Raw genomic sequence first — 14,563 nt, forward strand, 5'->3', positions numbered from 1 at the left:
TAATAGAATGATTTATATTCCTTTGGGTATATAGCCAGTAATGGGATTACTGGGTTGAATAGTATTTTTGTCTTTAGGTCTTTGAGGAATTGCCTCACTGTCTTCCACAATGGTTGAACTAATTTACACTGCCACCAACAGTGGAATATACATTACTTCCAAGTGCCCACAGAAAATACACTGAGATAGACGTATTCTGGGCCACAAAACAAACCTCAATAAATTCAATGAATTGCAATCATACGGAATGTATTCTCTTTCCACCATGGAATCAAACTAGAAATCATTAACAGAAAGCTAACCAAAAAATCCCCAAACATGTGAAACCTAAACAACACGCTTCTAAGTATTCCAGTGGTCAAAGAGGAAGTCTCCAGAGAAATTATAACAAATACATTAAATGAAATGACAGTGAAAACAAAAAATATCAAAGGTTGTGGAACACAACTAAAGCAGTGCTGAAAGGTAAATTTATAGCATATATTAGAAAAGAAGAAAGGTCTCAAATGAATAATCTAAGCTCCTACCTTCAGAACCTAGAAATAGAGCAAAATAAACCCAAAGCAAGCAGAAGGAAGGAAATAATAAAGATAAAAGCGGTAATCAGTGAAATTAAAAACAGAAAAACAATAAAGAAAATTGGTGAAAAACAGCAATCTCAGAAGGTCGCAGATTGTATGATTCCAGTTATATAACATTCTCCAAATGACAAAAACATAGATGGAGAACAAATCAGTGATTGCCAAGGGTTACAAAGGATGTGGGGAGATGGTGGGTATAACTGTATATGGGTGGCATGAGGGAAGTCTTTGTGATGATGGAACAGTTCCACATCTTGATTATGGTTCCTTGAATCTGTAACTATTTCAAAATTAAAAGATTTTTTTAAATGGTAAGACTGAACCATATCAAATGTTGGTAAGAATGTGGAGTAACTGAAATATTCATACACTGCTGGTGGTCATATACAATGATACAATCACTTTGGGAAACAGTCTGACCACACATATTAAAGCTATACATATATGTATATGCATATATGTGTGTGTATACACACACATATACATACATATATCTTTTGGTTTGACAGTTTCACTCCTTGGTATACACTCAAGTGAAATAAGAGCATATATCCACCAAAAGATATGTCAAAGAATGCTCATAGTACTTTTATTTATAATATCCAAAGACTAGAAGCAACTCAAATGCCCATAACCATTAAAATACATGAGTAATTAAGGTATATTCGTACAACTGAAATGAGACAGCCCTGAAAGGAATTGGCTATTGCTACAAGCAACCACATTGAGGAATCTTAGAGACACTTCGTTGAGCAAAAGAAACTAGACACAAAAGAATACATATTTTATGATTCCTTTTATGAGAAAATCAAAAACTGGTAAAACCAACCAATAGAGGTGATGGAAGTCAGAACACTGATTATCTCAGGTGAGGAGTATGGGTGTGGACTGGGAAGGGGCATGAAGGAACCTTCTGAGGCTGTGGAAATAATCTATATCTTACCCTGAGTGGTATTTATATGGGTATATACTTATGTAAAACTTCATTAAGCTTATACTTAAGATTAGTGCACTTCACTGAATGTAAGTAAAAATAATAAGTAAAAAAACAAGAAATGAAAAACCAAACCATTCTTTCTAGGAGACTGTTCTGCAATGCTGGGCTATTGTGTCACTTTGAATAAGACCAAAGTGAGAACTGTGCATGATGGACCCAGATATATCCTCCCGCTCTTTTGGAGGCCTGCTCCATGGAATGCTTTTCTCACCTTTGCACCTCCCTTGGTGGCATTATTTAAACCCTATATCTGGTGTCCCTGATACTTAACCCAAGCAATGGTTCAGTTACATTATGCATTTACTTACCTCTACGGAAGACATTATCATACCTTGGGTGAGTATCTGTTTACAAATATTTGCAGGGAGGAAGACAGCACAGTGGTTAGGGGTGTGGGCTGGGGAGTCAGATTGCATGGGTTTGGATTCCCACTTTGTCACCTACTAACCCAACTTTGGGAAAGATCTTAAGCTCCAGGGCTCTGCAGTTTCCACTTCACAGTAGGACTATCCATTGAACGCTAAATGAAAGATAGGTAAGAGAGACAAGATAATATACCAGTCTCTCTGGAGGACAAGGAGCAAATCTGATTCATTCTTATGTCCCTAGCATTTAATGCAGTGCTTCGCACAACACAAATAACTGATAGAGCCTAATGGTTAAAAGCAAGGGTTTTGGAGCTACACATACCTGGGTTCAAAACCCAGCTCCACCACTTACCAATTGTTTGGCTTTGTGCACACACACACACTTCTCTGATATCAATCTCCTTGTTATAAAATGAGAAAATTAAATGACATAATTTATGGAAAGTGCCTAGCACAGTGTCTGATACCTAGTAGAAGCTCAAAAATATTGATCTAAAAATTCAGTTGAGTGGAATTTAACTGACAAAGGATTGTAGTTGATTCTACAAAATGGACAATTGTACTTCTCTGACTAATCTGGAAAAGTCTGCTTGGTGTTTTGAAGAAAATGTTTGCCCGTAGAGTGTCCATCACAGCTGAAATGTATAATGTGTGTTTGTGGGAGGTGAACTTCTTTCACCTCAGACTCAAGGGGAGACAGGTGGGAAGTGCTCCCACTGGGGCAAAATGCCAGCGGGAGGGGAAAGAAAAGCAAATGTTTCCACCCCTCCTTCTGGATAAAGGCAAAGTACTGTGCGGAGGCTGGTATGTGGCACTGGACCCACTGAAGGGTATTGATTTGTTCTTTCCAGGAAGAAATGCACATTACTCATTTTTAAATAGGCTGTCTTGTTCTGGACAGTAACTCCTGTGACTTTGAAATAACGCACTTGTGTGTTTTAGGTATAGGCTGCTTTTGGAGGGAAGGTGTGCTATTTTGATTAAGTGGATACACAGGAGAGCTCTGTTCTTTGTACCATGATTAATGGGATAAATTTCTTTAGCCCTGCTCTCTTCCTGTTCCTCACTCAACTCTCAAGGCACATGACCTCCCTAGAGCTCATTATGACTAAGAACTTGTTCTATGGTGCTGTCTTCTCTCATGCGGTCAAATGTGTCATTCTAACGGTGGTTTGAAAAGTTCCTAGTCCAGTATCACTTTGCCTGGCACTTATCACTTTTCCAAATATTTCCGCAGCACCGTATTATTTAGTCCTCACAGCACCTACCCAGTGAGGTAACATACCAACCTATTTCACAGCTGAAAAAACTAAGGCACAGGGACAGAAATGGAGGGCAAAAAGAATGGGACTTAACCAGCCTGAAGAAGGAGGAGCTGCAGAGACACTTAGGACCTCATTAATCATTTAATTAATTAGTTAAATAAATACCCAGCAGGTGGTGCTTTTTCTACTAAGAAAAAGACCAGGAAAAAAACAGATACATTGAAACACTGGGAATTTAAATCAGATACTTAGGGATGCATCCCAAAAATATGCTGGCACACCCTACTTTATGGAATAGGGATTCCAAAAAGTTGTACTAAATATCAGTTGCTTCTATATTCATGAGTTGATTCATTAATTAGTTCTATAAATATCTACTGCATGTCTCTCCAGTACAATACATACTGGAGAAATGAGAAAAGGAAGAAAAACATGCGTCATGAAGAAGTTTACCATATAGGAGAGGAGATTTGAAGATACACAGATAAAACGGAATACGGAAGTGCCATTAGGTTTTCAGAGGAGGAAGGGGCCTGCGGGAGCAGCAAGCAATCCCAGGGAGGGTTCCGTAAAAGGCATCTTTGAACCTCAAGCGGTTCTGAGCACAAATGGAGAGGGCAGGAGAACTCACCAGAGACCAGGGCTGGCATAAATAAACACATCAGAAGCCGGAAAGCACAGGATTTTGTCACCAAGTCTAAATTACTACCATTGAACCTATTACTACAGAGGTCTATTTATAATGCTTGGGGGAAGGGAATTTCTAAAGAACATGAACTAATTTCTCTCATAATGTGGATTCTCTTCCCTTAGATTCTGCTTTTTGCAAGTTCGAAGCAATGTCTGTGTGCTTTCTGGATAGCAATGGTGTTAATTCTGTCTGGCAGGGATATGGCAGAGGAGAGAACCTTTCCTAATTGTATCTGGATGTTATTTTTAGTACAAATAAGTCCCAATGAAGGCTCACAGATTAGGCTAGATTGTGCTTTGCAACTTCTCACCCCAGAGAATTTGGTCTAGAAGGCCCATTGAAAAAATACCTGGGATTTCCAGCTAAGCAGGTTCTGTACCATCCAAAATTTGTATAGCCTCACTTGGTAAGCATGAAAGTATACAGCTGTATCATCCTGGGCTTAGTGCTCACCTACTGTGAATGTGTCCCAGGCAGCTGTTCTCCTGGCTATCCTCAGTAGATGACCTTTAGGGAGAAACCTAAAAATGAGGTGTAAAGTCCCTTCCCAGCAGGCTGTAGGTCAGGGGGATTAGGACACCACCTGGTTTGTACCCTCATGGAATTACTAACCTCAGTGACCTGGAATGACCTTTGCAGTTATTTTTAAGCCAAGTAGTTGGGGATTAGTCATCACCTAGAATTTAATATGTGTGTTTCTTGGCCTTATAACAGAAAACTTTGCCCAGTACACATGCCATATATTTACCCTCAAGTGCAACATGTAATAAAAACTGTGCTGTTCTGTAGTAGTTGTTCATATTATAGTTCCAGACGATGGATCATCTTGAGCCTTTAGCTGCTCATCTTGGTCTCCAAAAGGGAATTTCTTCAGTAATTATTTCCCACAAGTAGGCTTGGGTCAGGATCTGCTCTTACTTTGATACCCTCCCCCGAAAACCAAGAGCCATCAGGGATTTTCTCCCTGTATCCGCAGGAGGGGTACAAGAGACTTTCTAACTTGGGGAAAATTCCCACAAGGTCAAGGCTTTTTGGTTGCCAGGGCCCTTATTTCCTAGATGGCCAGCATTTGGCCAACAACTTGGTCCTCCTGCCACGTCCACCAGGCTCACTGGGCCTCACCCTCTGCCTGTTGCCTTCCTGGCTGCCCAGTTTCCCTGTCAGTCTTCTCTGCCCCACTCTCCCTGGAGCACCTGCAGTGTTTCTACAAAGGAACAATTCACCAGGCTCCTGAAGCTTCTGCCTTCACCATGGGCCTAACTGAATTGCAGCATCTTATAGGAAAACTGCATTGTCCATCTTTTCCAACCCTTTATTTTCCTTGCACTTGGCTCTGATCCTTCACTTGACCCTTGCCTCAGCTCTCTGGACATGGCTACGTGTCCTGTCTTTGCAAATCCCTGTGGCCTGTGTTGGTACTACTGATACCATGTCTATATGTAAAAAACATCCAGCAATTCCACTCCTAGGTATACATATACCCAAAAGAATTAAAAGCAGGGACTCGAACAGATCTCTGTACACCAATGATCACAGCAGCATTATTCACAATAGCCAGAAGGTGGAAACAACCAAATGTCTATCAACTAACTAATGGATAAACAAAATGTGGTACAATCATACAATGGAATATTATTCAGCCATAAAAAGGAATGAAATTCTAATACATGTTACAATATGAATAAATCTTGAGGACATTACACTAAATGAAATAAACCAGACACAAAAGGACAAATACCGTATGATTCCACCTATATGAAATATTTAGAATAGGCAAATTCACAGAGATAGAAAGCAGATTAGAGGTTACCAGAGGCTGAAGGGAAGGGGAGTGAGGAATTGTTGTTTAATGGGTTCAGAGTTTATGTTGGGGATGACGGAAAATTCTGGGTATAGATAATAGTGATGGTTACATAGCTTGATAATATAGTTAATGCCACTGAATTATACACTCACAAATGGTTGAAATGATAAATATTATATTATGTATATTTTACTACAATTTTTTAAAAACTGATTTTTAAAAGTCTCTTTTTTCAATTTTAAAAAAACACTTTTTAAACAATTTTCTTTTTTCAGTGCCCTCCACCCACTTTGACTCTCAATACACCTGTGGACAGTAGTTGGCACATAGATATGCTCACATATGGAAAATGGATGAGCTTACATAAGGATAGAAGTGCCTATACGCCTCACCATGTCAAGCAGAGTTTATTCAGCAGGACTGCTGAAGCCTTGCAGAGTTACAAAGACAGATACACTCCTCAGGAAAATTGTTAGGGCCTGCGTTTCTTAAGACAGCAGAGAGAAGAAGCAGAGGCAACTGAAAAGGAGGCAAGAGCTGTCTTATGCCAGAAAGTGGGAAGGTACACTGAGTTCATTCCCCCACCCTACCCCTATTCCTCAAGCTTCTTTCTTGGATCAGCACAACTGTAGGAGAAACCTCAGCTCTGAACAGCCTTTCTGTCCCTGGCACCGTTGCTTCCCCAAGAGGGCAGCGTCTCTGGAATCTGTCCAAGAGCAAAATGGATTTTTAGCGATCAAAGACTTAATTCACATGAAAAGCAAGGTTTACAGCTGGGCAGAATTACTGTTTAGTGCTTTTTTTTTTTTCTCCTTTCTGTAATTTATATCTGGTGTGTTAGAAAACCCTGGGGAAAAATGAATGTGATTTTTTTTCAATTAAGACTGACTCCAGCAAAATTTTCATTATACTCCCCAAACCTCAAAATTAAAAAGACACCATGAGTACTTATAGAAATGTTCCTCAATGTTCTAAATAATTTCTTTAAGATGTACTCTATAATTTTTATTGTGTCTCTGTATTTAAAATCCACTTTCTAAATAGGTAAATGTCCGTGTCAGACAAAGATCAACACTGCATTTTGTACACAGAAAATAGAAGTACAGAGAGGAAAAGTAGCAGCCTACTTTGGTTTGTTTGTAGGAGAGACAGGACTAGAGCCAAAACCTCCTGACTCTAAAAATCCAGGCCTCTTTTCCAAAATACCATTTTGAACAGATGCAAAGCAAGGATCAAGATCAGGTTTCTGGACCAGGGACAAAGCAACAAGTCATCAGTATGAGAAATGCTGAGAAGTGAGGGATAAAGCACCAAGAACTCAAAATCTTCAGGACTGAGAGGGGCAGTTTCTGGGCCATAACCTTTCAGGATTCATGGGTTCCAACCAGCATGGACCCCCCTGCCAGACATGCTGGGATAATGCCTTTGCTGAAGGTCTACCAGGGAGGCATGAGTAGGCGGAACTGGGTAGGCCTGGGACTAAGGGAGCTGCCTTTGCCTTGGGTGGCCTGTAGTTCAAATCAAAATGTTCAAAATTATAGGGAAGCCTTGGGTCTGGAAGGACATCAACACAGAAGGGAGTTCAAGTCAGTGAATGGGACACCATGGGCAGCATCTATGGCCAGATTCTACATCCTAGGGCAGGGAAGTGGGATATCCTGAGTCTCAGCCAGTAGTTGAAGATAATCAACTCGAGCACCATGGAGAAAAAGAGAAATGCAAGAGTTGGGATGGCTATCAAAGCCTGGTCATACAAGGGCCTGATTCAGGAGGAAAAAAAAAAAAAAAAACAGCAGTTCAGCTACACAAGCTAGACACACAGGGTGAGAGTTTAAGTATCATTTGGGAATGCTTTGGGTTGTGAATCACAGCAACTAATAGTGTTAGAAGCAAGTAATAGTGACTTAAGCCTTAAGAGCATTCATTATTTACAGAATAAAGAATCCAGAGATAAGCAGTCCTAGGATTTGTTCAGCAGTTCAGTGATAACATTGAAACTTCAGGATATTTTCATCCTTCCCCTCTACCATTCTTCAACATATTCACTTTTTGCCCTTAAATGTGTTACCTAATGATCACAAAATTGTTGCCACAGCTATAAGCATCAGATCCTCACATAATTGGCCCCAAACGCAAAAAGTAGGGGAAAATATTTTTTAAAGAGTTCTCCTTATATCTAATTAGCGAGAGATGTGTCACATGACTACCCACAAGAGCAAGTAATATTTGACCTTTTTATCTCTCTAGTGTGCGGAAGGCAAGGGAAAAAGAGGAATGGTTATTGAATAACCAGGCAACAGTGTCTGCTGCAGTGTGGCAGGGAGGTTGCTGCTTCATGTGAAATGGTGGGGCCCAGGGTCTCCCCATCAAGCATCCCAGATACCACGCTTGGACAGCCAGACCAATTCCAGACTCCCTTTCCCTGGTGAGAATGCCACTTCTAATACTCTTGTTCAGATGGCTCAGGAAGGTCTTTAGCATGACATAAGTTTTTGGGAAAAAAAATCCTCTTAACCTAAAACTGCATGCATGCTCTCTTCATATAAGAAATAATACCAGGCCAGGCGCAGTGGCTCACGCCTGTAATGTCAGTACTTTGGGAGGCCAAGGTGGGCAGATCACTTGAGGTCAGGAATTTGAGACCAGCCTGGCCAACATGGTAAAACCCTGTCTTTACTAAAAATACAAAAATTAGCCGGGCGTGGTGGCGCACACCTGTAATTCCAGCTACTAGGGAAGCTGAGACATGAGAATCTCTTGGCAGAGGTTGCAGTGAGCCAAGATCATGCCATTGCACTCCAGCCTGGGTGACGGAATAAGACTCTGTCTCACACACACAAAAGAAAAGAAAAGAAAAGGAAAGAAAAGAAAGCCAAAGTCCTCCTTATGCCCTTCCAGGAGACTGGCTGCTGCCATCAATTAGCTTCCCATCTTTGCTTCCATCTCAGGAACTTCCAGGGAGGACTTTGGCATTCTTTCTAATGTGACGAGAGCATGAACGCAATTTTAGCTTAAGAGAATTTTTTTCCAAAAACTTATGTCATGCTAAAGACCTTCCTGAGCCATCTGAACAAGAGTATTAGAAGTTGCATTCTCACTAGGGAATGGGGGTCGGGAATTGGTCTGGCTGTCCAAGCCTCGTGTCTAGGATGCTTGATGGGGAGACCCTGGGCTCCACCATTTCCCATTAGAAAGGAGGCATTACAGGCTGGGTGTGGTGGCTCACACCTGTAATCCCAGCACTTTCGGAGGCTGAGGTGGGTGGATCACCTGAGGTCAGGAGTTCGAGACTAGCCTGGCCAACATGGTGAAACTTCGTCTCTACTAAAAATACAAAAATTAGCCAAGTGTGGTAGCAGGCGCCTGTAATCCCAGCTACTCAGGAGCCGAAGCAGGAGAACTGCTTGAACCCGGGATGCAGAGTTTGTGGTGAGCCGAGATCATGCCGCTGCACTCCAGCCTGGGTGACAGAGTGAGACTCTGCCAAAAAAAAAAAAAAAAAAAAGGAAGGAGGCATTACAATCCTGGGGCTGTCCATGCCCCTCCCAGTGAACAAAGTTTACTGAAACTTTCCCCTAAGACTCTAGCCCCCTTGGGTGCCCTTGGTAGGCCAGGGCCTCAAATTAGTTCCTATGGTGGGCTTTCTAGGTATCTTGGCAACTGAGTGCCCTGATAAACCAGATAAACCCTCTCTTGCCAAATGCAATTCCAAATCACAGTAACTGTAACCAGAGGCAATAGTCACAGCTAACACTTATGTAACATTTACTATAAGCCAGAAACAACATGTTCCATGCCCCTTATATGCCTAATTCATTTAGTCTCACAACAACCCTGTTATTAGATGCTGTTATCATTACCCCTATTTTACAGATGAGGAAACTGAGGTACACAGAGGTTAAGGAACCTGCCAAGGACACAAAACTAATAAGTGGCTGATCCGGGATTTGAAGCTGAGTAGCCTGGTCCCAGAATTCATGCTCCTAACCATTACGCTGCCTCTTATCCAAATAAATTTTGCAGTGCTTTGATCAAACACAGGAAAAAAAAAAGTGCAGTTCAGAGGCAGTAGGAAGCATGTGGATGAAGAAGAAGTGAATGGTGGGCACTGTCATTCATTCATCAGCCCCCAGGGTCTGGTGCCTTTACCCAGTGCTGTGGTGGTAGATTGTGGTGGCATCCATTGGACTGTGAGGAACATTCCATCTGAACAGTGATACACTGTGTTAATAAGATGCCTAAATATTTGCATCTAATCTAAATAATGTGTGAAAAGAGCAGTCCCCATAGCTAGGATGCTCTGGGCCAGGCAAGATCAGACATGGCATATGTTAGGATAGAATTGTCACTTGGGCTACATTTAACACTCCCACATAATGGAGTCTTTGTGAACTTTTCAAAAGATATAAACAAAACATCTTGTTTCTCATGCAGTTACTTCAGAGAGATTTTATGGCTGCCTGCCTAATGTTGACATGAAATAGCTTTTGTCTTGACTATTGGAGTCATTAGGTATCAATATTTGAAACACAAAGTTTACTCCTATTGGTTTTAATTACTTGTGCATTTTTTATCCTTGAAGTACCAAATATAAAATTCATTTTAAGAAGGCTTTTATACATGTAAATTGTATTCAAAGCTCCTTTTAAAGTTACTCACTATTTTACAAAACATACAAATTTGGGTTAAGATATGAGGAATGTTTAATGTTTTCAGGTTATAATGATGAAAATGGATCTCCCTCTGGGTTTGGCAATACCCTTAGGTAGCTCTGACTCTGTCAAGGGAAATACAAAAATTCCAGAAGTTCAAAGTAAATTTAAAGCCTGGAGCAATGGTGTGCACCTGTAGTCCCAGCTACTCAGAAGGTTGAGTCGGGAAGATTGCTTGAGCCCAGGAGTTCAAGGCCAGCCTGGGCAACATAGCAAGACCCCGTCTCTAAATAATAATAAGAAGAAGAAGAAGAAGAAGAGGAGGAGGAGGAGGATGAAGAAGAGGACAAGGAGGAGGAGGAGGAGGAGGAGGAGGAGGAGAAGAAGAAGATGATTTAACCCAAGTCAGGTGCTTAGAATTTGCTTCTGAGAAGTGTGTGAATCACAGGGCATATATAATATCTTCAACCAAAGAGTGACTCTCTGATGACATAACCCAACTGTGGGACTGCCATTACCTCACCTTAGGCCGACTCATTTTAATGACATACAATGGGTGACATTAATGACATGTGATAAACAATCACCAACGATTACCTAATAAAACCTCTTAAATCATTTAACACTTGATTATGAAAAAAATAGCAATAAAGAACGAAGACCTTGTTTTGTACTGCTAAGATGAAAATTGAAATTTAACATTTAGGATACACTCCAAAAGCTAGCAACTTAGCAATTCCTTCTGGCTGTGATTGAGGAATGGCCTCCTGTGAGAGGGTGGGTCAGATGGATGACACGGAGTAAGGAAGAGCTAATTCTCAAGATTGCTCCTACACAAAAATATGAAGTCAGGAAATTTTGTCCATCTTCAATCCCTCACATCCCTTTCTTGGCCTAGCCCCCTTCCTCTCACCCTCCCACTTCTCTCCCTTGTGTCCTCTCTATTGGAGAAAGGGATGATCAGGGAAGGCTTCGTGGTCACTGACTCTTTTCTGAACTCCTGGCTGTGATGTTGTGGTTATCCAGTTTGATTAAATCCATTCAGACACTGCTCATGCAACCCAGACTTATAGAAAAGGAATTTGTAGCAAGGGTCCAAATTAATAGCTATAACAGAAATGTAGTCTCCAGGTAGACCAATGGATAATACATTCCTTCACTTGCAAGACAGCCTGCTTATAATGCAGAAGAAAAATGTAATAGTTGGGATAGGCTAAGTTAGACTGTGGCAACAAACAACCCCATAACTTTGGTGGCTCACAACAGAAAAGAATATTTCTTGTTCACACTACATGTCTATCACAGCTCTGCTCCATTCTGTGTTCACTCAGGCCATTGAGGCAACAGGAAAAGAAAGATTATGAACTGCAGGAGAGGGGCACTGAAAGGAGTTGGGAGAAATAATATTTGGGGGAACAGTAATATGATCTACCAGAACAATTAATGGAATTAGCTCTCTGAAAAGTCCCATGCTAAGAGTCAAAAAACCAGGTTCCACTTCTCTCTCTGCTGCCTAACCACTCTTATATCAGGGGAACCCACCCCCAATATTTCAACATAGGTTCTTTCTATTTTCCAAATGTCAGCCAGTCTGAGAAATAAAGAGAAAGAGCACAAAGAGAGGAATTTTACAGCTGGGCCTCCAGGGGTGACATCACATATCGGTAGGACAGTGATGCCCACCTGAGCCGCAAAATCAGCAAGTTTTTATTAAGGATTTCAAAAGGGGAGGGGATGTAAGAATAGGGAGTAGGTCACAAAGATCACATGCTTCAAAGGGCAAAAAGGAGAACAAAGATCACTTGCTTCTGAGGAAACAAGGCAAGGGCAAAATCGGAAACTCCTGATAAGGGTCTATATTCAGCAGTGCACGTATTGTCTTGATAAACATCTTAACAGAAAACAGGGTTTGAGAGCAGAGAATTGATATGACCAAAAATTTACCAGGCTGGAGTTTCCCAATCCTAGTAAGCCTGAGGGTACTGCAGGAGACCAGGGCGTATCTCAGTCCTTATCGCAACCTCATAGGACAGACATTCCCAGAGCTGCCGTTTATAGACCTCCCCCCAGGAATGCAATTCTTTTCCCAGAGTATTAATATCAATATTCCTTGCTAGGAGAAGAATTTAGTGATATCTTCCCTACTTGCACATCCATTTGTAGGCTCTCTGCAAGAAGAAAAATATGGCTCTTTTTGCCTGACCCCGCAGGCAGTCAGACCTTATGGTTGTCTTCCCTTCTTCCCTAAAATCACTGTTATTCTGTTCTTTTTCAAGGTGCACTGATTTCATATTGTTCAAACACACATGTTTTACAATCAAGTTGTACAGTTAACACAATTATCACAGGGTCCTGAGGTGACGTACATCCTCAGCTTACAAAGATAACAGGATTAAGAGATTAAAGTAAGACAGGCATAAGAAATTATAAGAGTATTATTTGGGAAGTGATAAATGTCCATGACATCTTCACAATTTATGTTCCTCTGCTGCGGCTCCAGCCAGTCCCTCCATTCAGGGTCCCTGACTTCCCACAACACTCTTAACCTTGGACAAATTAACCTTGAATCTCTCTGAGCTTCATTTTCACAATCAAGAAAATAAGGGGATGGGGTCCCATGACTCTCAAGGTACCTTCCAGCTTGGAAGCTGTGTGACCAGAGGCTCCTGATGGCTAAAATGGGGACCTTCTCACCAGCCAGGACCTGGAGCACATCACCAGAGTTTTTCTCTAAAAACTCTTCTGAAAGACAAATATCACATGTTCTCACTTTTCATGAAAGCTAAAAAAGAAATTGAACTCATAGAGATAGAAGTAGAATGATGGTTACCAGAAGCTGGGAAGGGTAGCAGAGAGAGGGTATAAAGTGGGGATCGCTGATGGGTACAAAAAATACAGTTAAATAGAATGAATAAGATCCAGAATTTGGTAGCACAATAGGGCAACTATAGTTAACAATAATTTATTGTATATTTTAAAATAACTAAAAGACTGGAATTGGTGAAAACAAAGAAATGATAAATGCTTGAGGTGATGGATATCCCAATTATTCTGATGTGATCATTAAACATTGTATGCCTATATCAAAATATCTCATGTACCTCATAAATATATAATTATATACCCATAGTAATTAAACATTTTTAAAAAGGAAAACACAATAAAAATAAAAACTCTTCTGGCTCTATCAGAAGGTACCTTATTTGTGCTATAAAAAAACCTGATGTCTCAACTGGGATTCCACATCCAAACCCCAGAACACAGAAGATTATTTGAATGACTTTGTTCTCAATTCTCCCAAAAAGAGTTGATAATGAGTACCAATCTAGAAGGTTCTTCTGGGATGAAAGTTACGGGAAATAAGTTAATTCATTGCATACAATGGATGCTCATAGTGCATTTGAGTCCAGTTCTCTCTTGGAACCCATCTGAGAAAGGCTATAATTGTTTCCTGCATCTTTTCTTTGGAGTTGGAAGAGCTCCACTCAAGCTTCTCCAAACATTGTGAGAAATTCCATGCCCTCCCCAAATGTCTGCAAATTCCTAGGAGCTCATGATTTCGGGGCCACTTCTCAATAAGATTTCCAGCTCTTGCTGAGTCCCACTCATACATTTCTTCCTATTCTGTTATCTCATCTCTGTCCAGGTGGGAAATGCAGCTCTTTATTTTTTACCTAGTTAAGGGAAATTAGCTATCCCAAAAGCAAAATTATTCTAAATCATGTTGTCTTCATTCGTTTTGTGTTGCTATAACCAAATACCACAGACTAGGTAATTTATAAAGAAAAGAAATATATTTCTCATGGTTCTGAATGCTAGGAAGTCCAATGTTAAGGTGCTGGCATCTTGTGAGGGCCTTCCTGCTGTGTTTCCCCATGGCAGAAGGAGGAAAGTGGAAGGGCAAGAGAGCACACACATGTGCACACATGAGAAAGACTGAGAAGGAGAGAGAGAGAAAAAGAGAAAGAAAGAGAGGTGGAAGGGGGCCCAAATTATCCCTTTTATCAGGAACCCACTCTCAGGATAACTAACCCACTCCCACTATAAGGGCATTAATCCATTCATGAGGACAGAGCCCTCACAACCTAATTACCTCTTAAAGGTGCCACCTCCCAACAGTGTTACACTGGCAATTAAGTTTCCAATACATGAACTTTGGGGAACACTTTCAAATCATAACACCATAACATATGTATTCCAAAACT

Source organism: Pongo abelii, chromosome X, assembly GCF_028885655.2.
Source record: "Pongo abelii isolate AG06213 chromosome X, NHGRI_mPonAbe1-v2.0_pri, whole genome shotgun sequence".
In the NCBI taxonomy this organism is placed as follows: Eukaryota; Metazoa; Chordata; class Mammalia; order Primates; family Hominidae; genus Pongo; species Pongo abelii.